The following is a 27061-nucleotide window of genomic DNA, read 5'->3' as shown; positions in this document are numbered from 1 at the left end:
ATTTGGTGACACTTTTAACAAGATCACTTGGTGGGTTAAATTCTCATCCCATCCGGCATGATTTTTGTATAATGCTGGAGCTTGGGCTACTCACTGCCCACTCCTGTGCATATGTGTGTTTAAGATGAATGGGAATGAGGTCGGAGAAGGCTGGAAAATGTATATTTTCTGCCCTAGAGCACTCCATAACAAATGCTGGCGGCCAATCTTGTTCAGCTAACGGGATGTCATAACCAGATGACAGGTTCTTCCAAAAGAGACCTTTTACTTTTCTGGGCTTGTCCCCCTCCATCCAGAGTGGTATTTCATGTAACATATGTACAACGCTCACCCTTTTATCTGGTGTTTCCACCGTGATGTAATCATTCAAGTCCGCTGTCACCAGAAATTGCTTCAGGTTCTGGTGAGCTATTGTTACTTCTGCCGCACTGTCGAGCATCGTCTGAGCCCATTCCCCGTTCTGATGTTGTGTCCTCAGAATTCTGGGCATGTCTGATCTTCAGGCATGCAACGTTCTTCTTTTTAAAATGAGGGTTTGTTTTAGGCTTTTCTTCTTTTCTTCTTTTTGGAACTATAGTCTTGAGCGTGTTGCTTGTCTCTGGACTTAGTACGCTCTTCTTTGTGTTCTGACCGTCCTTCTCTCTCTGAGTTTTTCGTTGAGCCCTGAAAGGAACGAGAGGAACGTGTATCAGTATCCTGATACCTGTCAGGTTTCCCAATATTATCCCTATTCCTAAGGTTGTACCTCTTTTCAGAGTGCTCCTGTGGAGGAGATCTACCTCGGGATTGAGATCTCTTTCTGTAAAGTTTTGTTGTTTTTTATTATCCCACTTCTTTTTAGAAGAAGAAGGTGTCTGCTTAGAATTGTCTTTTTCAGGACTGCCCATCAGTTGTGGTTTTAAAGCTTTCCCACCCATACTGTCTCTGCCTAATTAGGCATACGCAATTTCAATTATTTTGGGTCGTTCGTGTGGCTGGTCTAAAGGACTAAACTCCCTTAGGCGTTGGTGGATTGCCACTGTCGCTGCTTCCCCTTTAATATTAGCTGGTATTATGGTTGATTCCTGGTCATAGTTATTTAGTAACTTCATCCCTAAGTTCAGAGCAGGCTCTGCTCCGTACTCATTCTATATTTGCCTTAATACATCCGGTATCACTGCTAATGGAGGAATACCATGAGTCCTGGTATAAATGGCAGCAAAGACTGGCGCCGGGAAACCCTTTGTGGGTAGCTGTTGCACAATATAAATGCAATAATAATAATAATAATAATGTTGTGTAGCTCCGAAATTACCCATGCATGACCTACTCGTTTGGATAACATAAACTGTAGGATTTGTGGCAAACTAACTCTGAGCACCCCAGCTGTGTATGTTAGCCTATTTGCATTAGCTAGCTCACAGTGCCACTAGAACCTCCTCTTATCGGGGAGAGAATAGTTTCTGTCAACGTTAGAACATGACAATCCTGATCCCCCAGGATCGTGGAAACAATGTACTACCTTTCGCTCAGTCACTCGTGCTCACTTACTTCGTCTCAGAGAGTTACACAGAAGAAACAGTTGGGCATGTTACAATAAGTATTTATTGCACAGTTGTTCTTCTAGTGTATAATATATGTGCTGCGACAACCGTTATACAGTAGCAGAGATATATTTATTTATTGTAAGCATTTATAAAGCGCGGCTGTCACCATTGCAGGCATCCTGGCGCTAACAGAACCCAAAGAGAAACGAGAAAGCAGAAATACCGGGGGAGAAGGCTAGGCAGGGAAAAGCCAGGTTTTCACCTTTTTCCTAAAGTGCAAGAGTTCATTAGTGGCCCTAATCTCGATGGGAAGAGTGTTCCAGAGTCTGGCGGCAGTCACCTCGAAGGATCTACCACCAGATCTGACCTTCCTAAATCTGGGAACAACTACCAGTTTAGCATCAGATGAGCGAAGCTGTCTGGTAGGGGCATACCAAACAAACTTGGATCTTAGAGGGGCTGGACCGCACCCGTGGAGAGCCCTAAAAACTATACAGAGGGCCTTAAATTGGATCCTCTGTCTAAGAGGAAGCTAATGTAGTTTTGCCAGGGCAGATGGTCCATGAGATCTTCTCGGCAGCCCCAAGGCCAATTTAGCAGCCGCAGATTGAACCCCTTGGAGTCTATCCAGTAGATACTCAGGGGACCCGAGCAGGAGGGCATTACAGTATGATATATGATATATGATATATATGATATATGATCAGCAGTACAGTGAATATAAAAGGTTAGTACAGTTCTACCATTTTGCAATAGTCATGAACACATGTATGGATATAAAATGCATGATAAAAGAAAGTCCATACTCCTACGTTGACTATCTGGATGTACCTAAGTGTACCTAGCATGTGAGTAGGTGTGAAGCCAAGAATCCCTCTAGGTTTAGTCTAACCCCATTACATGAAGCAAGAGAGTGTGGGACCCTGTCCTGGTCTCGAGTTGGGCACCCGACAAGAGATGTTTCGACCACTGTCAGCTGGAGCGTCTGCATGCAGGAGCGTCTCTGGTCAGTGTATCAGCCTGGAAGTCTTGAATCCCTCTGACCAATACTAGCAAGAGGTGCGGTATTTATACAGAAAAGTATCTAGAGTTCCTTTGTCCCTTTTTTCTTGTATTAGTCATTGTTTGGTTTGAGGATGACGTATGGGATGAACCTTTTATGTAGATATTATGCAGTTGGATGTAGCCCCAGCCTGGTTTCCAAGAACCCTTATGATTATTCAGTCATACCGTGTCAGTCTAATGATGAAGTCATAGAATGCTATTGTTCAGGGAAACCCTCCTTCAGCGCCCAGGACTAGACTAGGTAAAGTTTCAATCCTAAGAGTCTTGTTACAGTAGTGTGTAGGGGAGGTAATGTAGATGAAAGGGTATGATTTTACCGGGGGCCTATATTTGGGTACCTATATGAAACATAATACTATCTCAGGTTTCAGCATGGACTGGGGTATCCTGGGTAGCTTTATCTAAGTCTTAACCTTAATGTTCACTTGTTCCATCAATGATACGAGTCCCACATCATTGGCTTTTTTGGATCACAATGTGGATGTTGCTTAAAAATGCAATTTGGTTAAATTGGGAGACATGGAAGTTATAATCTCATTAGGCTAATATTTTCAGTTTTAACATAAAAGTGAAAGCACCTCATTTTCTTGCTATTGGGGTATATTTAGAAACACACCAACAGGTGTACAAAACACAGTGCATTTGTAACTTGCACAACATATCTCTGCCTAGCAGATTGGCTGGGGAGGTTGGGCTAAGCAAAAAATGATGCTTATTGTTGATAGGTCCCAGCAAGATAGAAATGGATCGGAAATAAGGGGGGCAACTCATTGGTTAGAAATACTGACTGTGTCTATGGATATTACAGAGAGAGGTAAATTGGGAAATTCAGATGTTTTCAGTGTTGGGCGAGTGGCATCTGTGTCAATGAGGTACATTTAGCGTTAATAAAACAATCTACATGGGGCCCTTCTGATCTAAAGGAATTAAGGCGTGAGTGGCACAGTTGAAACCTCTCAGCCTGACCTAATCTGATGAAACTCAGGCGGATCAGGAAAACATTGTGCAAGGAAAATAAGAACCTCCTGCTCCTAAGGCCACCCACCTGCCCGTTCCATTGCCTCTCATGGCTCCTCCACCACCCTCTCCTCCCTTTCCTGCTGCCTTAGTTCCCTCTTCTCTTGGGCTCCCTGACCCATTACCTTGTTTGTCTGCTGCATTTTCTGCAATTCTAATAACTTAAGCTTCATTCAACAGTCTCTTTTTTTCCTTCCCTTGAGACCGCACAATGGTTAGGAACTGTTACCATTGTCATCAGTTGACTCATAACTTTCTGTAGCAATCCCTGTACACAAGCTGCATTTATAGCTCCCTTAGCCAATCTCATTCTGACAGTCTATGCCCAAGTATCTTTCAAAAACATTCTTGAGTCAGTCCAAGTAAGCTGAGCAACTTAATACGAAATAGGATAATGTTTGTATATGATTTAAGTTTGCATATAAAAATGCCAATAAAGAGCTACTTAAAAAAAAGAAGCTGTCCACGTGTTAGATGTGTTAGCCCTCGGGTGGTCTTCCTCCAAATGTTTTGCCTTCTTCCCTCCTATGTTGCTGAATTTTTTTTTTTTACCTTAGGACTTTGTACACTTTACCACTGCTAACCAGGGCTAAAGTGATTATGCTCACTCCCTAGCACATGGTAAAATTTACTTACACCTGATTGCCATACTTATTTTACTTATAAGTGCCTTGAAAAGTGGTATAACATATACATAGGACGGGTAAATTAAATGCTAAACATTGGGCCTGCAGCACAAATTGTGCCACCTTCTTTAGAGACTTAAAACAAGTACCAGGCCTGCCATTTCCATGTGTGAGTATGCTATCCAGGCTAGAGAATTTCTTTTGATCATAGGACTTTTTCTCCTTGTTTAATGACCTAAATTGGACTACAAATCCCAGCATCCAATAGCAAAAACTTGGAGGGAATGATAACTTACTCAAGGAAATAGGTATCTTCAGGTTTCTTAAAATATTATAGTTGGACCTGCTCTCTTTGGCAGTGCTTGCAGCTATTCAAGGTTAGAACCCCATTTTTAAAGGTTTCACCTGCAGGCACTGCTCATGCACTGCTATATGGGGATGACCTCTTCTATCTTAAAAAACAAACTCTAAAAGGGGCTTTTAGCCCACCCATTACTTACCATCTCCTTGGTTCACTGTCACTCTCATGTTTGTGCTTCTCATTGGTCAACATGCCTGTTTTCCCTTTCTTTCTTGTGTGTGCTTGTCCCTTCAGTGGAGCAGGGACCAAGTACTGATTGATTGCTTTATTAATTTATCAGATGGTGGTGCTCGGACTGCAGTACTTATTTCTCTATTGCTTTCCTTGTCATGTCTTTGTCATAGCTTGTGTTTGAGTGTGTGCTTTGTGTGACTGCTGCTGACTGCAATTAATACTGGCTAAGCCAACAGGTCTCACCTATGCAAGATCTATTGACTTTGTATTTTTTTAAAGTATTGTATGGCCTGTCATTGTATGGTATGTGATGTATGGCTCGTCATTTTATAGTCTGTTATGTTATGGTATGGTCCGTCATGTATAGTATGGGCTATCATTGTACAGTATTTATGATGCGGTATGGCCTGTCATTAGATAGGGTATTAGGTATGGCATAACCTATTGCATTGTATTGAATGGTGTGGCTTATTGTATAGTATTGCCTGTCATTCTATAGTATAGCATGGTCTAACACTGTAGTATGGTATGGCTACCATATGATATGGTATGGCTTGTCTAGGCTTGGATTGGCAAGGTGGGCAATTGGCCATGGGCCGATGGGCCAGTGGCAGAGCCAGTTAATGAGTTGTTTTTTTTGGTGGACTAAGCAGTCTAATTATCCAGTGCCTAAAAAATAATGGAAACATTATTTTGATATTGTGCAGTGTAATCTGATGTTACTGTAAAGCTCTCTAAATCCCTTAGGTCAAGACTGTGCTAGGTAAAACTGCAAAAAAAATATTAAAAAACATTCACATCTGTCTTCCCTGCTCCTCTCAATGAAAGGCAAACTGCCCACTGAGTGACAAATTCTGTCGCTCACCCGTCCACTTTTCCAAATGCCATACAGCCCTCTGGAGGCCCCTGTGTCTACAGATGTGATGGCATGCCTCAGAGATTTGAGATGCTTAGCCTGTGGTATTTCATGTTCTACGTTTTCTACACTCCCATTTTTTAGGTCTCGGCCTGGAGAAAGCAGCGCATGCGCTGCCCTCACCATGCAGAGGGCTTCTTGAAATCAATATGGATTCCAAAGCCATGTCCCAGCTCCGTCTTCAGTTTTCATTCGTGCGTGTCGTTTGGCATCACACATTATGCAAAAGGCAGTGCAATGATTGCACTGGAGGCATTTCAATCCCTCCTTGTTGCCACCCTGTCCCATTTTGGCCCCGCCCACCGGGATTGGATCTTTTACCGGCGGCGTTAGACTATGGCCTTTAATTACTGGGGAAGCACTATTTGTTTCCCCTTCCCTCTGTCTCTCTCCCGAGCAGATCTTTCCCTCTGTCTCTCTCAGAGACACAGCTGCTTGTTTCATTTTGCTGCTGTTACTCCCGCTTAGTGAAGTATCCAACTTACATAGACATAGCTGGCAGGTATGAAAGGAACAAGTACTAATCAGTAACCGAATACCGTGTGATGTCAGTGCGAGCAGAGTTTTATGGAAGGGCCAATTAAACAGGAAAAGTGAGTCTCGGCAGCTCCGTGCTGCAGACTAGAGAGCGATTAGAGCTGCGCCAAAACAATACGTGTCAGAGGAGCCGGAGGAGCGACGGGGAGATGAATTATTCAGCAGCATCGGGAGTTCCAGTCCAACATGCCGGCCGTGAACAGACTGCTTCTGGAAGAGGCTTTACAGGACAGCCCGCAGGTACCCGAATCCCTTTTTTTCCACCCCTATACATGTGTAACAGGTTCTGTAGTGTGCAGTACTGCCCAAATGGCCCTGCCAGGAGGGACCCTGACAGCCCTCCTCCCTCACTGGAGCCTCGGCAGGACATTTCAAAGATACAGCCGGCCCCCAAGAGCCCACTTCTATTAACAAACATGCATTGTAACTAGTCTTTCAGACTGCAGATAAACAAGCAAGCCATTCTCCTGGCAGCGAGGGAGGTTGCTGTCTGTGCAGAGTCCCCAACAGCCCCCCCTCTCCCAGACCCCGCAGAACTCCTGAGCGCGTCAGCTCGGACCAGCCAGAGGAGCTCCAGGGCTTCACGTTGGGGTGAAGAGGTGGACAGCTGCGGTTCGTTTGAAAAGTATATGTAAATATGCAAGTCTGTTTTGCTCTCTCGGCATCTCCACAGTGCGGTTGGCAGGGAGACAAAGCGAGACCTTGTTAGGGAGTGCCTAGGGAGGGGGCATTGAGGGCAAGTGGGGGTGTACTCTTCCCCCTCCACTGAGAGTCTCCTTCAGAACACACTGAATACAAAACTCTCTGTAGCTCCAGCCAGAGTGGGAGAACACGCAGACTATAGAGAGACAAACATAGTTACTAGCTTGTTGGGGTGAGTGGTTGCAAAGACCCCTGGCACGCATTTCCACAGAACTACTGCATAGTTGTCCCACACATTAAAAACTTGATTAAGTTAAAGCTATTTGCTTTGCTAATGGTATTGTATAGCAAAGCAAATGGCTTTAACTTAATGAAAGGTGAGACCTATTGCATTTTTAATGCTTGTTTTTATTACTGCAGCAATCTAGTTGTCTTCTTCCTGTACTTCATTTTGCACAGAGTGCTCATATCGATGACACACACAGCAGCCTCTTGCACTGCAAAACAGAAAAAATGGTGTTGTGTTTTTAGATCTTGGCTCTAGATGGCAAGCATATGCAGTCTCGAACCAAAACATGGTGTATCTTCTTTGTGTGCTTCAGCCTCATTTGCTGGCACCATCGTCGCTCTCACAGTCTCTCCTCATTTGACCATGGCATGCATTTGTCATGCCTCTTCCTGCGTTTTCCCCTCCCCAAGCGCATCAACCAAGTACACTATTCCTCCACTATCCCTCATTTTATGGTCACTTTGTAATCTCCTTTTAGCTACATTTACCAGACCTCCTCAGTAGCGCTGCTCTTCTCATTAGTGCAGAGCGCTGTTTTTTCTCATCTCCCTTGCCCATGCGTCTTTTCCCTCCGTATTTCACGCAGCTGATGTCCCGCAATTCTTTGTAATCAGTGGCCTTGGATGTCCTACAGTCCCACTATTCGTGTTGACAGTGCTGGTTAAGTCTCGCATAGCGACGCAGCGCATGCGCTCCTCGCCTAGGCAAGATCTATTGTATTGAAAGGGGGCCAGGGGATGTGCACACGTGTGGAGGACAGGACATGTGCACGCGAACGTCTAATGGGATACAGGAAAGGGGTGTGTAAGGTTGACAGGAGATGTGCACGCGTACGGCTCTGCTCGGTTGCTCCCTCTCTTTCCGTGTCTGCGCGCGCATTGTTAAACTTCTATTTACTTTCGCTTTTCATCAGTCGTGTCTTACTTTTTTTTCTCCCTCCATCAGGCCCCTTCTGCTTTTGTGATAAACCACCCTACCGCGCCAATACATGCCCCCACATATGCTTTTTAACCTGTCTTTACCAAGTCCCTCGTGCTGTATTTACAACCGTTGGTATTTACTTCCGCTTTTCAGCAGTCGCGTCTTACGTTATTTTTCTCCCTCTATCAGGCCACTTCTGCTTTTGTGATAAACAGTAAAAAAATCTCTGGCAGGTAACAATAAATGAAATATATATGTGTCTAGCGCCAAAGCACTCTTAGGCCATAAGTGCACTACACAAGTGACTTTCTTTCCGATATAAAACCACACGCGGAAATGCACAGCTCCACAAACAATAGTGCCTTAAACCCACTGCACTGAAGTTGTAATCTCGGTCCTTGTCTCCAGCTGGTCCCCTGGCCCTGCGCCTCCTCTACAGCAGTAAACCCAAGCCCCAGCAGACAGGGATATTTAACACCCTCCCCAGCCCAGCCCCCCCTTTACTGGTGGCTAATGAGACCCAGACTGGAAGAACAGGTTCTCTTTGAAGATGCCCAACAAACCAGAGGCCGGCAGAGCCCAGTCCCGGACCAGAGCAGCAGACTGGAAACACGTGGGGTGGCATTGCATGCCCTGCAACTATGGGAATTGGCATTGCACCCCCTGCAGCCACGGGCACAGCACTCCTACCACGCTCACAGCACTGCATACCCCGCAGTCACGGTAAGTGGCACAGCAATGGTATAGTATTTATTTATATTTATAACAGTTTTATGTAGCATGAACGTGCCCAAAGCATTTACAATGCAATATGGCATTGTAAATGACAATACATTATATGTATGTGTTAAGAAAACCTACAAAGTGTGTGTTTACGTGCACCACTTGCAGGTTTTTAAAAGACATAATTAAAAGGCAGTGTCATTTACAATGTCAATAGCACAAACTCTCGCAAATGCGAGACCTATTGCATTGCACATGCTTGTTTTTTAATCTTTCGAAGCATGCTAGGCTGCTTGCCCAAGGTTGGATCATTAAAGGAGAGGCCCAACGGGTTCCCACTCTCTCCCTTTCACTGTGAGTGCATGCGGGACTGCTCATTGTTTGTTTGGGAGTACGGGCTAAAAATGTATATATCAAATTTAGAAATCTCCACAGTAATTTAAAGATAGCGCTTAACTATTTTAATCTGGTTGTTTTAATTGGAACGCGTGTTTCAGTTACATGGAGGGACATTTCTGTATTCCACTGGGTACCAAGAAATGTTATCAGCCAGACAGAATCCCCTAACCAAACTAACCCCCAACCGACTCACATACCGCTCACTATGGCATAATTTTATTTTACGTGATTTTTCATTCTGTCATTTTCTGGTAAATTTCACTTTGTTTTCAGCTCCTTCAGTTGCTTGTTGATTCTGTAGCCCTCCAAGAGGATAACATGCAAACATACGTTTCTTTGCGGATCATCGCATGTGATTCTGATTCCCTCCCTAAGTCGGAAATCGCTTTTTATGACTATTTTCAGCATATGCTCCTGAGCGCACTTAAAATAACCCATCTGTTCAAGGTAACAGGAAGTGCCCTAGGACGACCTCTGCTATCCAAGGGTCAGCTGAAAAGCCCTCACCCTTGAGGTTTCTGTACAGTATAATGTCAGGGCCAGCGGGCAAAGGGCATGCATTGTATAGCAAGCATTAACAAAGCTGATAGGTCTTGGCAATCTGAGAGCTTTAGGCGTTGGCAATATAAATGCAGTTGTGGACGGCTCCGTGCTTTTTCTGTTCATATACATAAACACAATAATAATGCCATTGCCTAAAACTTTTGGATTGCTGAGACCCATTGGCTTTGCCAGTGCTTGTAGCATTCTTGCACTCTGTGCCTTGTTTATTGTGCCCTTTTTGCTAACACTAACAATTGGTGTTTTAACTGTGCACACAGTAGTACTAAATTGGTGAGGGGCTTTGTCCACTTGGGGGAGCTGCTGAAATCGTATTCTTTTTCAACATACCTGAGTTAATAAGATTGCTTGTAAAGGGTACCCTGTCCTCTTTGGCCACTTCTAGCAAGCGTTCTTGTTCCCTAAATCAGTGACTCCCATGTTGTTGACCTTGGAATGGCTGGTGCTGTAGACGTGGAACTGGGGAACCAGGTTGGAGCCCAACGTCAGGTCAACATCGATCCTCTGATCCTGAGCAAAAAATGTCAATCTAACACTGCCTAAAAAATGAATCTGACTTAACTAGTTCTCATGTAAAGCACTGCAATGCCTCTGAGCAGTTAGTGCTATATAAAATTACATGCATGTGGGAACGTATTTTTTTATGCACTACTCTAGAATCATTTTCTTTTCTTGGAACTTACAAGTAATGCTGGCAGCAAACAAAACAACCAAGCATTGGCAAAGCCAATGGGTCTCACCTGTGCAGGAGCTATTGGCTTTCCCAGTGGGTTTTATACCAGTGTGACTGCTGTTCAACATGGCTAAAAGTTAGTGGCGTAGAGGAGAGTGGAGTGGTGCAGAGTGGAGTAGAGTGTCAGAGTGGAGTGGCGTAGAGTGGAGTGGCGTAGTGAGAAGTATTCAAAGGTACTTTCATATGCAATGGTGAAGAAAAAGGAGGATCTGTTATATAAAATATTTGACTACAATCACACTATTTGTTTTAGCAGGGAAACTGCAATTGATCCAGGTTTTCTGGTTTTACTTTGTACAAATCATCCACTAATTTGGTATCTATTTGTCTCACTGATTTCCCTAAAATATCAATGTTTTGTTTTTACCTCTTTTTGCCCAAGAGTAGAGTGAGGTTGGCAGGCAAAAGCCATGTGAAAGCTCGGCTCGCTAAAGGTTCGAAGATCTAATGGGACTCATTGCTGATCCAGAGCCAGGCTTCAGGCTCGAGCTTTCAGCGGCTCGCCCATCTCTAGAATAAAGGTATATATTTAATTACTTTTTTGGAATGAAATAAGTGGTCTGCACAGCTATACAATGAACCAAAGTGTAAAGTGAAGAGCAAATACTTACTGAAAGATACATCTGAAAAAATCCTTAGGGATGAGGGACGCTGAGACACAGCAATATATACTTGTGCCTCTCCCATTTGCACCATATTTTCATACACACCATTTCACCAAATGTTTTCACAATCAATATATTAGGGCCCAAGGTAGCCAAGCGCCTAAGCACACGTAGCGGCCTAATGCTCTGGTTTTCCAGGGCCCCCAAAGCCACTGAAGTTCAAAGAGCGGGCAGAGGATGCGCTCCCTGATGTGTGCTAGAAGATTCCACCTCATGAGGTTTTTCTCCCTCCCCCCAGGACTCCTTAGCCCTAGTGGCGAGAATGCTGTGCCAAAGTGACTACAGGAGATGGCCTCCATTTTGGCCCTGCTGATTAAGGAGGGACAGGCAGTATACTGGAACCGCACACCAACACCTCCCAGTGGCTGCAGGGTGCTGTGGTGCAGGTCTGGAGGAGTGAGAGTGGCCCAGAGTTAGCATCATCCCATGGAAGTGTATATGAATGCCGCTGCATGATAGCTGATCCTGGAGGCCTTGGCAAGACAAGCAAACTAAACCCTGCACTTAGAGAGGCCTGTGGCACTGAAGTTACCATACCTCCCAAAGAAATAAAAATAAAGCATGAAAGCCATTTGACTTTTTGTCTCCCACGGTCCTCTGAGTGCAGAGCGTGAAAGGGAGATGATGGACACAGCAATTGAAACTTATGCTGGGAAGTTTAGAAGGGTATCTAATCCTTTCAACCATAAGGGACCTGTGTTGAACCACTCAGATATCAAGAAGGCAACCACTTTAAAAACAACAATAGCCTCATTGACCAGCAGCTGAGCTAAAGAGAGGGAACCGTACAGGACAACAAAGTAAGGACTAACAACCTAGATGCCTCGATGACAGTGCTGCAGGGTGATAACAAGAATCTCAGGGGATTTAAGAACTGTGCCTTTACAGTTCTTGTTCACATGGTGTCACTAAGTGAATGCCTGGAAGAGAAGATCTCTGCAGTCAAATTCCACCTTCTGGGCGTTCCAAGAAATCTGGTGTGGAAACCATAGTGACTGGAATAGGGAGGATTTTGAATTCTGAGGACCTTTCTGAAGAGGATGGCTATCACAATACAGTAAGGAAAAGCATTCAGACTCTCCACAAAGAAAACAGGAGATACCTAAGGAATCCAGTGGAACTGTCATAGTGGAAATTTGAACCCCACTACAATGAACATTTTCAGAAGGGCAGGCTGTTGCAAGATAACCACCATGAATGGTGACCCAGTTTTAATTTTTCCAGTTTACAGCCAACAGAGCAGGAGACAGATTGCAGATTATGAAGAAGGAGCTGCTTAATTTAGGCCTGGAGACAAATTGCCAAGATAAACGTCACCGTTGAGGCTAAATGCCATGTTTGCATATAAGGAAGCAGCAGAGACCTTCCTACAAGCAAAGAAAATGGAGTGCCAATACCTCTGTCAGGATATGAGCTAGGTAATTGAACTAGACCCCAACTGCTGCTGGGATTAGCATGATATGCCATCCCTGTGGAACGGAGATTGAGGGAACTCTTCAATTTGAGACTGGATGTGATCCCTGGTTGTGATGGGGGTCTGCTTTCTTTTTCCTGTCCCACCTCTCCCCTGCGCTCACACCACCGCTCTATCTCAATTGCTATGGGAGGTGGGTCAGAGTGGGAATATTGTGGGAGAACCCTGAGATAACTCATATTGTAATACTTGACATGGGTTATGTTCATCTCACCATGCCTTTCAGGAGCCCTTAGATAAGTAAACAGGGTGTTACAATTAAAAGAAAATCATCCTAAAGTAAATGTATTTTTTAACTGTTTATAACTAAACTATAGCCCTTCTTCATGACATGTGAAGACAGTGGTATGCTGTGCCAAACTGATCACCCTACCCAGTCACTTCGATTTTGGCAGGTTCTGGCAAGACTACTTGTGATCATCTTAGGTGATAACTTTGATTATGAGGCACCAAGACAAAGTTAGCAGGGTTGTTTGCCAATTACCAATATTTGGGAATTAATATCATGTCCTGTTTCGAGGTTTTTCTTACATAATTAGCTTTCATTGATGGTTTTGAGCAAATGCTATTTACAAATGACAGTATTGGCACTACTAATAAAAACATGTACAAATGACCTGCAGCTAGATCCAACATGCACCCCCAGCTTGGCCAGTGCACTTCAGAGGTGACATGCACCACCCTTGTGCACATACAGCTCTGCTAAACTACCTCATCTATGCCCAGCTCGTATCCTGGTACACACAGTTATGTCTGTGTACATCAACATGGACCGGCACATTCCATATTCACCCTGCTCTGACTTTGCACCTTAACCTTGATATTTATGTACAACATGCGCACACACAGTCCTACCAATGGGCATCAATTGTGATCTCCAAATAGCTTGTGCACACAAAGTTCTATTGCTTCACTTCAAACGTGATCTGTATGTAAGCACAGCTCTACCAGCACACCTCAATCCTGACCTGTTCATACACTTTGTATTTTCAAATCTGTCAGTGTACCTCATTCCTGACATGTATATCTCACTCAAGCAGTGCACCTCACTCTTAACCTGCAAATACACCGTTCTTACACAAATTAACCAGTGCACCTCAGTCATCAAGTGCATTTCAGATGTAGAAACAGCTTTACCATTGCTATTTAGTCTTAATACAGATGTTCACAAAAGAGGATCGGTGGTAGTGTTCCCCTACCAAAAGGGAAAACGTCCGCACATAAAATTAATACTTCTCACATAAATAATTATAAACGTGAAGTATATTACATAATAAGTATTAGTCAGCCTCAAAGAGGTGCTCTTGTGGCCTGGTGCACATCCACCACCAGGGGTGTCAAACAGCACGAAGTGCCTTATATAAAAAAGAAAATGAGAGCAGGCCACACAGCACTCCCGCTAATGTCCAATTACTGATTGATCTAGGAAAGCCTAGATTAGTGTTCAGAATGTATCGAAACCAAGTAATATATCTTATGCTCATCCACAATCAACAATATATAATGTCCAATATTTCACACAAACTCCAAATTCAGAGATCCAAGCCAATTCGTATTCTTCCAAATCTTTATTGTGTATCCATAGGCATATAAAAACTGCACAGCTCACACCGCCGACACGTGTTTCGTCTCATAGAGACGTTTTCAAGGCAAGGAATGTAAATACGTAGATGGATATTTGATTCATATTCCGCCTTTATAAGTCGACCTGTGTCCATCTAATTGTGACTCCTCAGTGCCGGTCGTGAAGTAGACCACCTAACCAGAATTCTTCTCCTCAGGGTTCAATCTGTGTGGAGAGTCTTCAACTAATCGTTGCACTTAATGGACAGCGGTTACAATATGTCAGAGATTGTAGAGTATACTGAAGCCAGGTCAAACTACAAAATATCCTGTGATAAGTATCAGCACCGCAAATAATAAGAATGATCAGTAGTAAGAATTCGAGGCTAAATTCGCCATGTCAGACTATTAGACTACCGCTCCTCTGCGTTCTGAAAGGGAATAAGCACCCGCTTTAGTCTGTTAAACGCTATTGCTGAGTGGAGGTCCCTCTTCAGTATTTATACGCACACAACCAGAGACATTGATAAGTCTTTCCAAATGTAGATAGCACGCCAACCTCCAATGCCGATATCAACCATATAGAGCTCTGTCCTGGTACAAGTATGAGCCCTGAGGACCAAAGAATGAATAGGCAAGACAGGATACCGAGGTTCAGCGGGAGTCTCGAAGAATTAGATTTGAACAGCAGTCTCAAGGACTTCAATTGAGCATGTATCTTGCAGGGGGCCTAGTGAGTGAGAAGGAGTCCTTGTTCTTGGAGGTCACCAGGATCTTTGAAGTTCTGGTGGTGAGTGGGTGCCTTATGGCATTTCATTGACCAGAGCACCGGAGGAGCCTAGGGTAAATAGAAGACTTGTGTAGCTACATGGCCCTAAATGTTCAGGTCAGATTGAGCAAGCACTACAAGGCCAAAGATAAAGAGGGCTAAGAGGGGACCTTAGGGTGAGAAGTATTTTACGAGCACCTGGGAGAGCAGTGAATTCTGGAGACCTCTTTGTAGGAAGGAGCCTCACGGATCTGAGTGTACGAGCCAAATTTAGACTCACCAGTGGAAATGAGCTTAAGGGTTTTGAGAGTAACTGGGTTTTTAGGAACTGACTGATGATGAGCTAGAGCCTTGAGGTGTTAGCGAGTCACAGAATTTATATTTCAGCCTCTACCTCAAAGGGTCTCTTGGTGCTGATTTAGTACAAGCAGTGGCCAAGGGTTCCTGAGGGTGCAGAGAAGTCTCAGGAACTAAGAGTGACTGTGATCCTCTGGAGACCTGCTGGTCACTGGGAAGGATCCTTAAGGAGTAGCAGAAACTTTAAAACATCATGGCAGACAGGACACTCAGGAATCTGAGATTGACCATCGACTACGGGACCTAAAGTTGAGAATCAAATTGAGGGACCTCAGGTTGAGAACGAGATTTATAGTCCTGAAGATGAGCACTGGGACACTTTTGGGTGTGCTACAGTGGAATACTTTTGTTTCTTGTCTTGACAAAAGTTACAGGCCCTATAAACTTTAAAATACTATTATTGTTGCAAATGTTTACCAACATTAGCTCCATGATCCTAGCCATGCAGTGTTTTGTGAAAGGTTGTGATTTGCAAATATGAGCCACTTTATTTGGCTGATCGGCCCTAATTATGGTCCCAATCCAACCATGGCCCTGTCATAGTACAGCATGGGATGGTATGGACTTTCATTGTATATTATGGTATGGTATATTATTGAATAGTATGGTATGGTCTGGTATGGCCTGTTATTGTATAGTATGGTATAGTATATTATTGAATAGTCTGGTATTGCCTGTCATGGTATGGTTGTGGTGTTGCAGAGTGCTCTGCAGGTATGGTATGGTATGCTATGGCCTGTCATTGTATAGAATGGTAAGAGCTTCCTCTAAGGAGCTTCAGGCATTTATTACCATGTTTCTGTGTCAGACAGGCTTAAAGGTTTGAGCCCTTGTGCAAAAGTAGATGTTAGCATACTCCCCTCTACCAATTCCTAGCACACTACGGGGCACAATCAGCACCCTGATATGGTATGGCTTGTCATTGTGTACTCGACGGTCATGTGCTTTGTGTGTCCTTCTATTCCACAGAGGAGAAAGGGCCATTTCCAAGCTCACGACATTGTTTGAAGACGCACACCTGAAGGCCACAGTAAGTGCAGCCCAACAAATTGAGGTGCTAATCAACATAGACCCACCTTCACACAAACTAACCCAATATGGCCATGCATTATTAAGAAACACATACCCAGGTCCAGGGATGGCTGCTGTTAGCTCACCCTGCTTACATGGGAGATATATATTATAGGGATGAGGCGGGGAGGTAGTGGCCGAGGCCGACTGACAACAGTAATGATACAGAGTGACACCTGTCTCAGAGTTTTCCTTCTCCCCAGTCTTCTGTCCCTTTCATGCTTTCAGTGGACCAGAGCCTGTGTGCGTTCTTTTGTTGGAAGAGCAATGTGCACCCAACTGTGAACAAAAGGGAAATACCTAATGCGTTATCCCTAGAAGAAAATGCCTTACAAAAATGATGTTGCTTATTTGTAGGACATCATTGAAGAATTCGCAAATAACATTAAACACAGTGTTTTAGGCCAAATATGCTTGGGTAGCTCCGCGGGTTCTGCTCAAATCTTGGGAAGGGCCAATGAAGCATTATTTTTTTATTAACTTGATGAAAGCACAGTATCATAACTATTGCTCTATTTTCCAAGGCCCTACACAGAGTTCCTTCAGTGGAGTATAAATGGGTAGCACTCTGATGACATAGTTTCTTACATGCAGAAATTATACCGATGACCAATGTAATATACAGTTATCTTCTGACGTAGGCTACTAAACTAATCCCCTGCTTTTCCAATCGTGCTCTGAAGTAAACTTTGCGTTCTGCCACACAGTATAAGAAAAGGTATATACTCTTTTGATCTTCAGCATGTATTCTTTTCCATATTTTTTTTATTGCGTAAACTCAGTTTGGGGACATTAGAGTGCTTTACCAGAGAGATAAACCTTACATATTTGCAGGCATAAAACAAGACTGACAGTTGCCCTATCATCCTGGAGAGAAATCAAATAGGGAAGCACAGCAGATGAGAAGGGTAAATAAAGACATGTGTTGCGTAGATGCCGCGCTCACTGCAAGAGAAGGGAGCCTCAGGTGATTTGGTCTTAGAGTCTGGGGATGGGCTAAGCTGCATCCTTCTCCATGCCACCGGAGTCAAGCTAGCCTGGCTGGTGAGTGGTGATACCCCGAAGCCGGTCCTAGGATGCTTGTTTCCAGTCCAGGGAGGGCCTGGCAGTTCGGGCTGGACTGTTCCTATGGGGAACAGGGTCAGGACTGATTTGCATATGGCTGGGTCTAAACGGAATGGCATGGGGAGCAAAAAACGATGGATTTAGGCCCAGATCTCAGTACTGGGATGAACGTATGACATTGTTCAGCATTCTGTCCATTAATTGTTCTTTTTGCATCCATCACCACCCAAGGCTTATAGTTAATAGACTCATTGGGACTTTTAATGTCACATTGTAGGGTCCCGTTTAACAATGTACTCTTTTCATAGGCCACAGGGAGCCTACTTGAACCTTCATTAGGTGTCAAACGTATCCCTCAACTGGAACTTGTTAAAATGCAAGAGCCACGCCCCTGCCACCCCTTCCCCTCCTAGAAATGGAAGGCATTCTAACTTCTTTAATAAAAAAGTACTCCCATTTAAATGTATGCCTTGAAGTTAAAGCAACAAATGCATTTGCAAGAACTTTTTTTGAAGTTGTGAATTTTTTGAAGTTCAAAACTTCTAATAAAGTACGCTGCATTGTAAAGAATGTTTCTAATATACCCACAATTAAAGTGTAATGCGTTTAGTTGATGTACGTTTTTTTTGCAGTTTTATATTACACAGACTGGACCTGAAAGGTTTTAAAGGGTTTCACATAAGCACCACTTACATTACACAAGGTCATGTTCATGTTTTTAAGGCACAGATAGAGCCAACTCCGAGGCTCGAGCCAGGTTCCCCAATTCCAAAATTGGTAGCTTTGACCTCTCCTTCTTGTAAATATCTTACTCATTGCTGATTGTAAAGTAAATGACAGTGCCCACTGTAACAGGGAAATGGCCCTTGTCACACAGAACACCTTAAGAAGAGAGTTCTGGTTGTTAACCAATTGTAGATTGCATCATGGATCTTGTAGATTTGATTTAAGATTTCTAAATACAGGATGAACATCAGAGCTCTCAGGTTTCCGATTTCTAAGTCTGAGTAGCTCATCAACTTAGGGTGTTTGCTTTGCATTCTGGGACTTGTGGTCCTTTCTATGCCATTATAAAATCAGGACTAAATCCCAGAATGCAAAGCAATAACCTGGACTGGATATGCTACTCAGGCATTTACACGGGAGACTTAAGAGCGCTGGAAAATCTCAACATACAAAGCACTAAGGCAAAATAAAACATGATGTGTTGCTCTTAAAATACACAGCTGTTCTAAAAAGCACTTTTCCTTTTAAAGAGTCTCTGTATATATAACATATTGTATAATGTATACTACATAACTTTTGTGATACACAAATACTTTGTTGAATACACTCACTGACAAGAAGCAGGTCACTGATCAGAGCTGGACTGTATGGAGGAGTGGAAGAGGGTTTGGGGAAGAAGATCGAAGTGCTACTCATGGGAAATCTGCAGCAGCGGCTACACACCTTAGACAGCATTGTTCGGTTAAGGGATGGGCTGTGCTTTACTCATTTCGATGACGGCGCTGGACCGGCGCACCTCTGCGGTCGATGGTTCATGGCTTCTGGGTCAGTGGTATAGCTGCGGGGGGGGGGGGATGCTGTCAACATATTGTGGAACATTACTGATTTGTGGCTAATTAGTACCGTTGGCACGGAATGTGCACTCAAGGACTTGCAGGACGTCTTAAGCTAAAGCTGAAGGGGGCAGTCAAAACCCCCAAAAAATTAAAGAGGAAACAGAAGGGGAAGAAGGGGTGAGACAGAAAAGAAGCAACAAGGATGGGACGGGAAAAGAAATAATACGGGTGGAAGGGAAAGGAAGGTCTGAAAATAGGAGCACTCATATGGAGTGCCTAAAACCAATTTAAAAAGTAGCTCCAACAAGCATTGAAAATGCAATAGGTCTCGCCTTTGATTAAGTTAAAGCTATTTGCTTAGCTAATAGTATTGTATAGCAAAGCAATTGGCTTTAACTTTATAAAAGGTGAGACCTATTGCATTTGTAATACTTGTTTTTTTTTTACTTCAAATAAGATTGCACGTGATTTTGCACCAATTTTGGACAATATTCGGTCAGAAAGTACTGACATAATGCAACACAGTGGGTGCCGGGGTTACATGCTACAATGTGTGCAAAACCCAAAACCTATTTGTTACTGGTGCATGCAGATTTATCATATTTTTATTATAATTGTAAACTGTATTTATATATAACGCTAACAACCACTGTTGAGGAGTCGAAGCGCTTTGGTAATGGATTTTAAAGGGGAAGTAGTAAGTTGTCATTGTATGTAGTGGCCATGTGTGCCTGTTAGTTGGGTAACATGGCTAAAAAAGTAGAGGGAAGTTAGAGAAGAATGCTTAGGGTGTCAACCCAGCTAGAATAGAATTAGAAATAGTGTTTAGGGCCGATTCCGTTCCTCTTTCAGAACGGAATCCAGTTTTGGAGTTGGGAAGTATGGAATTGTCTTTAATGAATTGAATGTCTGAGCAGAACCTGCTCTTTCTATAAGTTTGCCCAGGAATGTTTTGCTTGCTATTGGTCTGTAGCTGTTGGGGTCTTGATTGTCCACATTAGGTTTATTAATAACTGGAGTATGTGTGTAAGTCTGCTGCGGTTAAAGAGTGGTTGGAATTGTATTTATATACCACTTATGAGGCACTTAAGGGCTTTACAGAAAGTAGCACGCTCCTCCAGAATCCAAGGTTGGTGGTTCATCCAGTGGTAAAATGTTGCTTACTGCGATTCGTCATGTGCTGTCATGAACACATTTGCATGCATTTACTCCAATTACTTCGTGATACCTTACATTAATACCAGTTAGCTGTGATCATTAGTGGGGTTGGGGTATGTGGATTCAGATGAATGGTTGATTGTTAATGAGTGTTCTGACAGAGAAGACCAAGTTGATAGTAGAATTTTGTTGAAGAAAAAATAAACCTCAAGATCAATTAGACAAAAGTACCCAAGAAAGTGGGTCTAGGAACCTGGGTCACTCTGCCTCTTTCGTTTGGATTCAAAAGTCACGGGCTTTTGCAACTGTGCAGAGACAAGAGCTCTACAATCACATCTCACTACACTAAACTGGGAACTAAATCAATCTTTGTAGCTTCATGTTAAGTAGCTCCATTTAATTACCAGGCGTTCCTTCTTCCTCCTACGTGTGGCTCGGCCAAGGGCAAGAAAAGTCAAGATCCTTGCATCCTGGAAAGTCAAGTATTAACTCCTGGCTTCTGTGTGAACGAGAGCGTCTAGAACTTAGGGTCCCGAAATGTACAAATATACTGTCAACACCTAAGGATTACAACCCTGGTTCTCTCATCAGGTGTATGAGAACTTTATGAATCTCCTGTAGGATCACAGGATCACCTGCCATAATTGCAGATTTCAGGGGTTGGAGCCTCAAAACCTAACATTTACTTTCTCTGGTGCAAAGAAAGGGAAGCCTCTGAAGGAGGTACCACGTTACGCCAATGAGGAAAATCTACACCATGCCTCATATTGAAAACAAACATAAAAGGCAATGGGGGGAAGAAATCTTTCTCCACAGGCGTACAATCACAACAACTGGGCAACTAAATTGGACAGTGGGACGATCCAAGCCTGGCCAGATTAACCTAGGGTGAGTACCTGTTCTCAAACATGAGAAATTGCATTAATTAATATATTTCAGCTGCAGAAAGCCAAATTGAAAAGGTACCTTAATAAAGCTGAATAAACAGAAGTATATGTACTCAATCAGAAGGTGGATAATGAGGAAACGTATAGAAGATAGAGGATGAAGAAATTCGAAAGCATGGCACATCTAAGGACAGAGCGATTATGCCGACAACCTTGAAAATGATGTGGACAACTTGAAAATTCAGCAAAGCCAACAAGAATTAAAATACTTGGTGTTTCATGTGCCCAACGTATGGCAGTTTCTAAAGGGTGTTGGTTGGGAATTCAGACTCTGAGGCCACAGAAGACTTTGTGGCGATCAGCCATGAGTGGAAATGGTGGATGTGCAGCACAGACGTGGTTGGTACACTTAGGCCTCGTCTGCAATTTGAATGGTAATGTTTAGGTTACAAAGTTATTTTACCTCGGGTTTCCTTGTGGAAGGAGTAACAAGGGAGCCAGACATGCGAAGTAAATCGAACAGAATAAATCATGCAAAGAGAGTAATCATCTACATGTAAACCTATGCATGCACGTTTGTGCCTAGAAAGCTTTTGTGATAGCTACATATTTTCTAGAGCCTTTGTGTGGAAGGAGAGGTTTAGGATGAGTCGTCTGGAGTATGCAAGTTCCTTTATATTAAGTGCAACCTTTAGACGGACCCAATTTTAATTCATCTGTGCGATTATCTTGGACTTGGGTGATCTCTTAATGGAGGAACTGCTTCAGTTTCAAAATGCTGTGTTTTAGAAAGGAACAGCAAGGGAGTGCACAGTTTGCCTCGCCAGAATTTCCTATACTAGTCAGTAGCTACACAGTTATATTAGCACTCCTCTCGTGAAGATCGTTAAATATAGAGGTATTATCATACATTCTTAATGTGGCAATGGTTTTATAGATTTGGAGCAATTGTCCCACGCTACACTCCAGTGTCTGCCTGAGGGTTTGAGTGTCAAGGATCTGACAGCATGCTCAGATTTTAAGCTATATTTTCATAATGGCTACTTAAAACACCTCTACCATTTTGTATTCCATAAACCAGCCAACTGACATGAACGTTAAGAATATCTATTCATGGCACAGTTGCATCATACAGACGCAGAGGTAATGTCACCATATATTTCAAATAAAAATCACACCTCATAACTGTCCATGTAGACACTGGTATAAAGAAATCAGATCCCAGCACTGTTCTGTTGAGTCATGTCCATTCACACTTCATGCTCGGATAACTCTAAAGATCTGCTGCCTACAATGCCTTGTACCTCAAACGGCTATATTACCTTAGGGAAAATCCCGCCATCTCTGGGTAAGCCGCCAATATAAGGAGCAAGTGTTGACTGGCCCTGGAAATTCCACACACCATCAGGACCATCATTCTCAAACCGATCTTCACAGGCTACATCCAGAGAACATGGGATCTCATTCCTGAGCAAATCCACCTGGTTCCCAAGCTGTAAGATTTAACTGTCTTCTACCTATTTAATGATCCCTTCACCTTCTATCCTGCCCAACTTATATCATTCCTCTTCTTACTGGACCTGCAGAACAGGCACCTGTCCTATTGTGCAGTTACAGGTTTTCACATTGAGGCCCATATTTATTTGAATGTGGGACATGGCGGAAGTCCCATCCCTGTACTAAGCGTGCATCAATGTCAATAGCACTCTTAAAGCAGCCGACAGGACATGTGCCATTTCCCAAATCCACCAACTCTAAATAAGCCCTTAATTTGATCAGATGTGAAATTGTGCCCTGGTGATGACACACTTGCCGACACATATTGTTAATAAATTAGCATAACACCCTGCCAAAGCTAGTCACCTCTTCACTACTTTCCCTTACTCACAAACGCTCACATATAGGCACTGAGATGGGGCCGAGTAATCCCTAGTGACTAAGATTAATTTAAGCATTCCATCCATCACTTTTTTTGTATACCTCAGTGTGACACCCTAAGTGGGATGAGTATGCCTAGACTTGGGTCACATGCACACTGTGCCACTGGAATTAAGCTATACCTTGCTGATGAGCCATAAAAAGGGCAAAACCGGTCCCGGGTTTGCATATGTTTCAGTTCAGCAAGGGCTTGGCTGCCAGTTCAGATGAACTGTTCCCATAGAGGCAGGTTCAAAACTAGGGGTGGGCGGAAGTCGCGGAAGGGACTATCGCGGAGAGGCACGGAGATTGAACAAATCTCCGTGCCTCTCCCCGATATTTCCATTATGCGAGCCCGCCCGCTTCCCGCCCGCCTCATTAAATTATATTTAAAGGCTAAAATGAAACTTAAATAAAACTTACCTTATTGCGCCAAAAACTTCCCCATCGCGGCTTCATCTTGGAAACTGCGCATGCGCGGGAGCCTGCGCATGCGCATTTCTCGCCAGGACTGCGCAAGATAAAGCCGCGATGGGGAAGTTTGTGGCGCAATAAGGTAAGTTTTATTTAAGTTTCATTTTAGCCTTTAAATATAATTTAATAAGGCGGGCGGGAGGCGGGTGGGTGGCCAACTTCCGTTCCGCCCCCGAATGTGCGGAAATTTGCCCCGTTTTTCCACCTTCTTTGAGGAAGGTGCAAATTTCCGCACATTCCGTGGGCAGAACGGAAATGTCCGCCCACCCCTAGTCAAAACTGATTTGCTCATGGCTGGGTCCAAACTGGGGTGTCATGGTAGTCTTAGTCATTAACAGCCTCATCATGAATAAAACGCCTTGCTACAAAAATCTGATTTTGCATCAGAAGTGTGGAGCCTGGAAGAGCACAAGGCTGGTGAAAAATGCTCCCTGTATGCTCCCCATACCTGCTTATGTGCTCTAATGTGAGGTGTCTCAAACCTAATGGTAAGGACTGGAGTGTGGTTAGCAGAAGTCTATAGTGGGGTCGGTGTGATATCCTGTATTTGATCTGTCTTTATCTTAGTCTCTATGGTTCTTCTTTAAAACATTCTAGCCTTCTTATGTTTCTATGCTTAGAATGTGGGTAGGTCATAGCATCCTTTGAAATGTGAAAAGGACTGGAAGAACAGTTGGTGTACTGGTGGATGCCTTGATGATCTGTGGCTGGGATCTTCTTTGAAAAATAAAACTATTTCTTATTCTTTCAATACCTGTGCCTGTTTACTTGGATTTTACATGGGGCTACCTGTAGTGCGAAGTCAATTATTTATAAACCATGATGAGTGTTACGATATCGAGGTCACTGAAGGCAAACTAAGTCAGTCAGTCAATATATTTATTCAGCCAATACATATGACCATAAAAGCACAAAGTAAAGCCATTCTGCATATATGTAGTTCATGCAATAAAACAAAAACATTTCAAATGAATAAGTTATGTCAGACCTTTAAAAACAAACCAGCATCACCATGAACCAATCCAATAAAATTAAAAAGGCATAAAAGCTTTTAAAATAACTGTAGTTAACTAGCGTCAGTAATACTTGAATGAATAGCTATTGTCTATGCAGAGGTTAAAGTGCATAGTTTCTTCTTAATTTGATTGCAGGAACAATATAATTAAGGACAGCGGTACAAATTTCTGCAGAAGATACATTTTGCAAATAAAATAGCCCCTACCTATGAGATACAAGGTACTTTTTTTTAAAGAATCAGACACAAAAAAAGAGATTTACACAAAGTGCTGAAGGCAAACTAAGTCATTCTTTTGGGAAGTTTGAGAAACCTCACTCCAGGATGGTCTCTGTGTTTCACACGGAGCTACACAGTATAACGTGCAATAAATCATGGGATGGGCGACCCTCACAAAGTGTCCTACTCCATTGAGAACAGATCCCTATCTCTGAGGACAAAGGATACGTCTTAAATATTGCCATTTGCATGGAATTAATCCCATATTACTTACTTTCAGAAGACCGATCCTGCTGTCACTGCTCGGAGCTGTAAAATGTTCATTATCATGGATGTGACCAGGCGTGTGCAAACTCCTGTCCGGAGCCATCGAAGGAGCGCGTGCAGCCCAAGTGGCGACCTGAGAGAGGAAAGACAAGGTAGCGCAGTCAAACATGGTGAACACTACCCATCTTCACTCTCTATTTCACAATGAAGAGAAGCATTGTCATTCTTATCCATCCAAGATCTATTCTAATACAGAAAAATCGTTATTTGTTATTGGACTCTGTCAGCGGCATTAACCATTGTTAATGGCCTGCCCTGCACTTATAGTTCTGAGAGAATGCTAATAGGAAAGGGTCATGAAGAGCTTCTGATGCCCAACAGCATGTTTGCAATAAGGCTTTTAGGAACCTCCTCCTTAATGTTATCTACCACAGACAGACGTCTGCTGACTGTCAGCTGCGTGTCTCTCATTCACACTTTCACCGCACTTAGAATGCAAGAAAAGGGCAGCAGTTAATGCCAGTATTCTGAGGACTGACGCTGGCTGAGCTAACAATAGTACTCCTTCCATGGTGTGGCAAAGCGTGGGAAACAAGTTATGCCTGCTGGATAAAAGCATTCACTCAATCCAACCTGATAAAGGGGTCGGGGAATCTACTATTATTATTTTAAACAGAGCAAAATGGAGAAAAGAGAATACAGTCACTAGCAGCGCGCCTATGTCACTAGCCTTAGGGTCTTCAGTCATACTGCTTTGTCCGGTATTCTTGGAGCATGAGTTTAGAGCGTTGGTGGCACCGGAAGCCACACAGAAGATCGGCTTGCTTTTGGCTCGAAGTTTCAAAATGCGCTGAGCCAGAGCCAGGCACCTGGCGCAAGCCTTCGGTGTCTTTCCCGCCTCTACGCGATGCCCCATTTTTCAGGCAATAATCGTCTTTTGGGTGCTATTATCACACCCGATAAATGTCGAACCCTGCGGTGTCAGAATATATTGGTCGCGAGAAATATCCTAATCAACCATAATCGGAATCTAAAGCGCTGCTTAGTTTTCATATTTTTTTAATGACTGCACAATGCTTGCCTTATTTTATCAAGTACGAATTTACTTCCTGAATGTGTGGACTTTCTGTGGGAGAAAGTTATCTAGAGCACCCATGTATGTATTCTGAAATTTCCCTTTTTAAGATCTTGTTCGGGTGTGGAAAATTGTGTAAGTAGTAGGGCGGTGTATTGCTGTCAATAATTTCATGTGTGAGAATAGGTTTCAGCCAATCCTTATCTTTAAGACAGAAGAACCCATGAGCATGCTGGGACCTGGAGGTGGAGGTCCATGTTTACAAGGGAAAGGAAAAATACAAGTCCCCGATAGTTAATGCTGCTGGTTGAAACAAGCTTTACAAGCCTCGCCTTCAGGGAGCTGTCAAAAGAAAAAGTAAACGGAGGCCATAGAAACACAAGCGCGGGCCCATCATTGGACGGACAGAAGATGTGCATGCGTGGACTGCCTTTAAAGGCGGTGAAAAAAAAAGTCCCCGCGCGCACATCTTTTGTCTTGTTTGTCTCCCTGCGTGCCCGCTGGAACCGTATTGCATGGCAGATAAGTGCATGCGCTGTTTTTCGCCAGGCCGACACCTAAAAATGAGAGCAGTGGATACACTCAAGTCCTTCCCCATGTTCTAGGGGAGGGCCAAACACAAGACGAGACACGAGGCATGCATGCCTTGAAAAATGAAAACAAAGTATATGAGAGTGACTTTAGCGAACACATGATAAGCCTATGGGCGGGCTTTAGCCCAACTGTAAACAACATGAGGAGACAGCCCTAAAACTACATGTCTCGAAGAGACAATGCATAAGCTGTCTAGCTGAGACCTAAAAATGTGGATACATGCTATCCTCCACTAGCACTCATTGCCACTGAAATTATGTTTTTCAGCAGGACAGCTATGGCACATCCAAGCAATGTAGTGCATACATAAGCACCATGCTAAGCTGTCGTTCTATTGCAAAGATTTTCTTTTGTTTTAGTAATTGTATTTCATTAGGCAGACAATGTGGCATTACTGCCAGAGCTGCCAACTTTGGAGCTTCATGTCTTCCAAGTTGCT

At 43.4% G+C, this 27061-nt stretch overlaps 1 long non-coding RNA gene across 3 annotated transcripts in view; it reads left to right on the top strand.

Moving 5' to 3' along the window:
- The window catches only part of LOC144781337 (uncharacterized), a 103565-nt gene that overhangs the window by 37675 nt on the left and 38829 nt on the right, over positions 1 to 27061 (top strand). For 2 of the 3 annotated variants that reach the window (XR_013600952.1, XR_013600957.1), the window contains exon 2: positions 10878 to 11011. The exons of the other annotated variant lie outside the window; for it this stretch is intronic. This is a non-coding gene — a long non-coding RNA (uncharacterized LOC144781337). The remainder of the gene's footprint in view (positions 1 to 10877; positions 11012 to 27061) is intronic. 3 annotated transcript variants of the gene reach the window in all.

This window comes from Lissotriton helveticus, chromosome 9 (assembly GCF_964261635.1).
Source record: "Lissotriton helveticus chromosome 9, aLisHel1.1, whole genome shotgun sequence".
In the NCBI taxonomy this organism is placed as follows: domain Eukaryota; kingdom Metazoa; phylum Chordata; class Amphibia; order Caudata; family Salamandridae; genus Lissotriton; species Lissotriton helveticus.
Note: the sequence above shows the minus strand (reverse complement) of the source record. Positions and strands in the feature narration are given on the sequence as shown.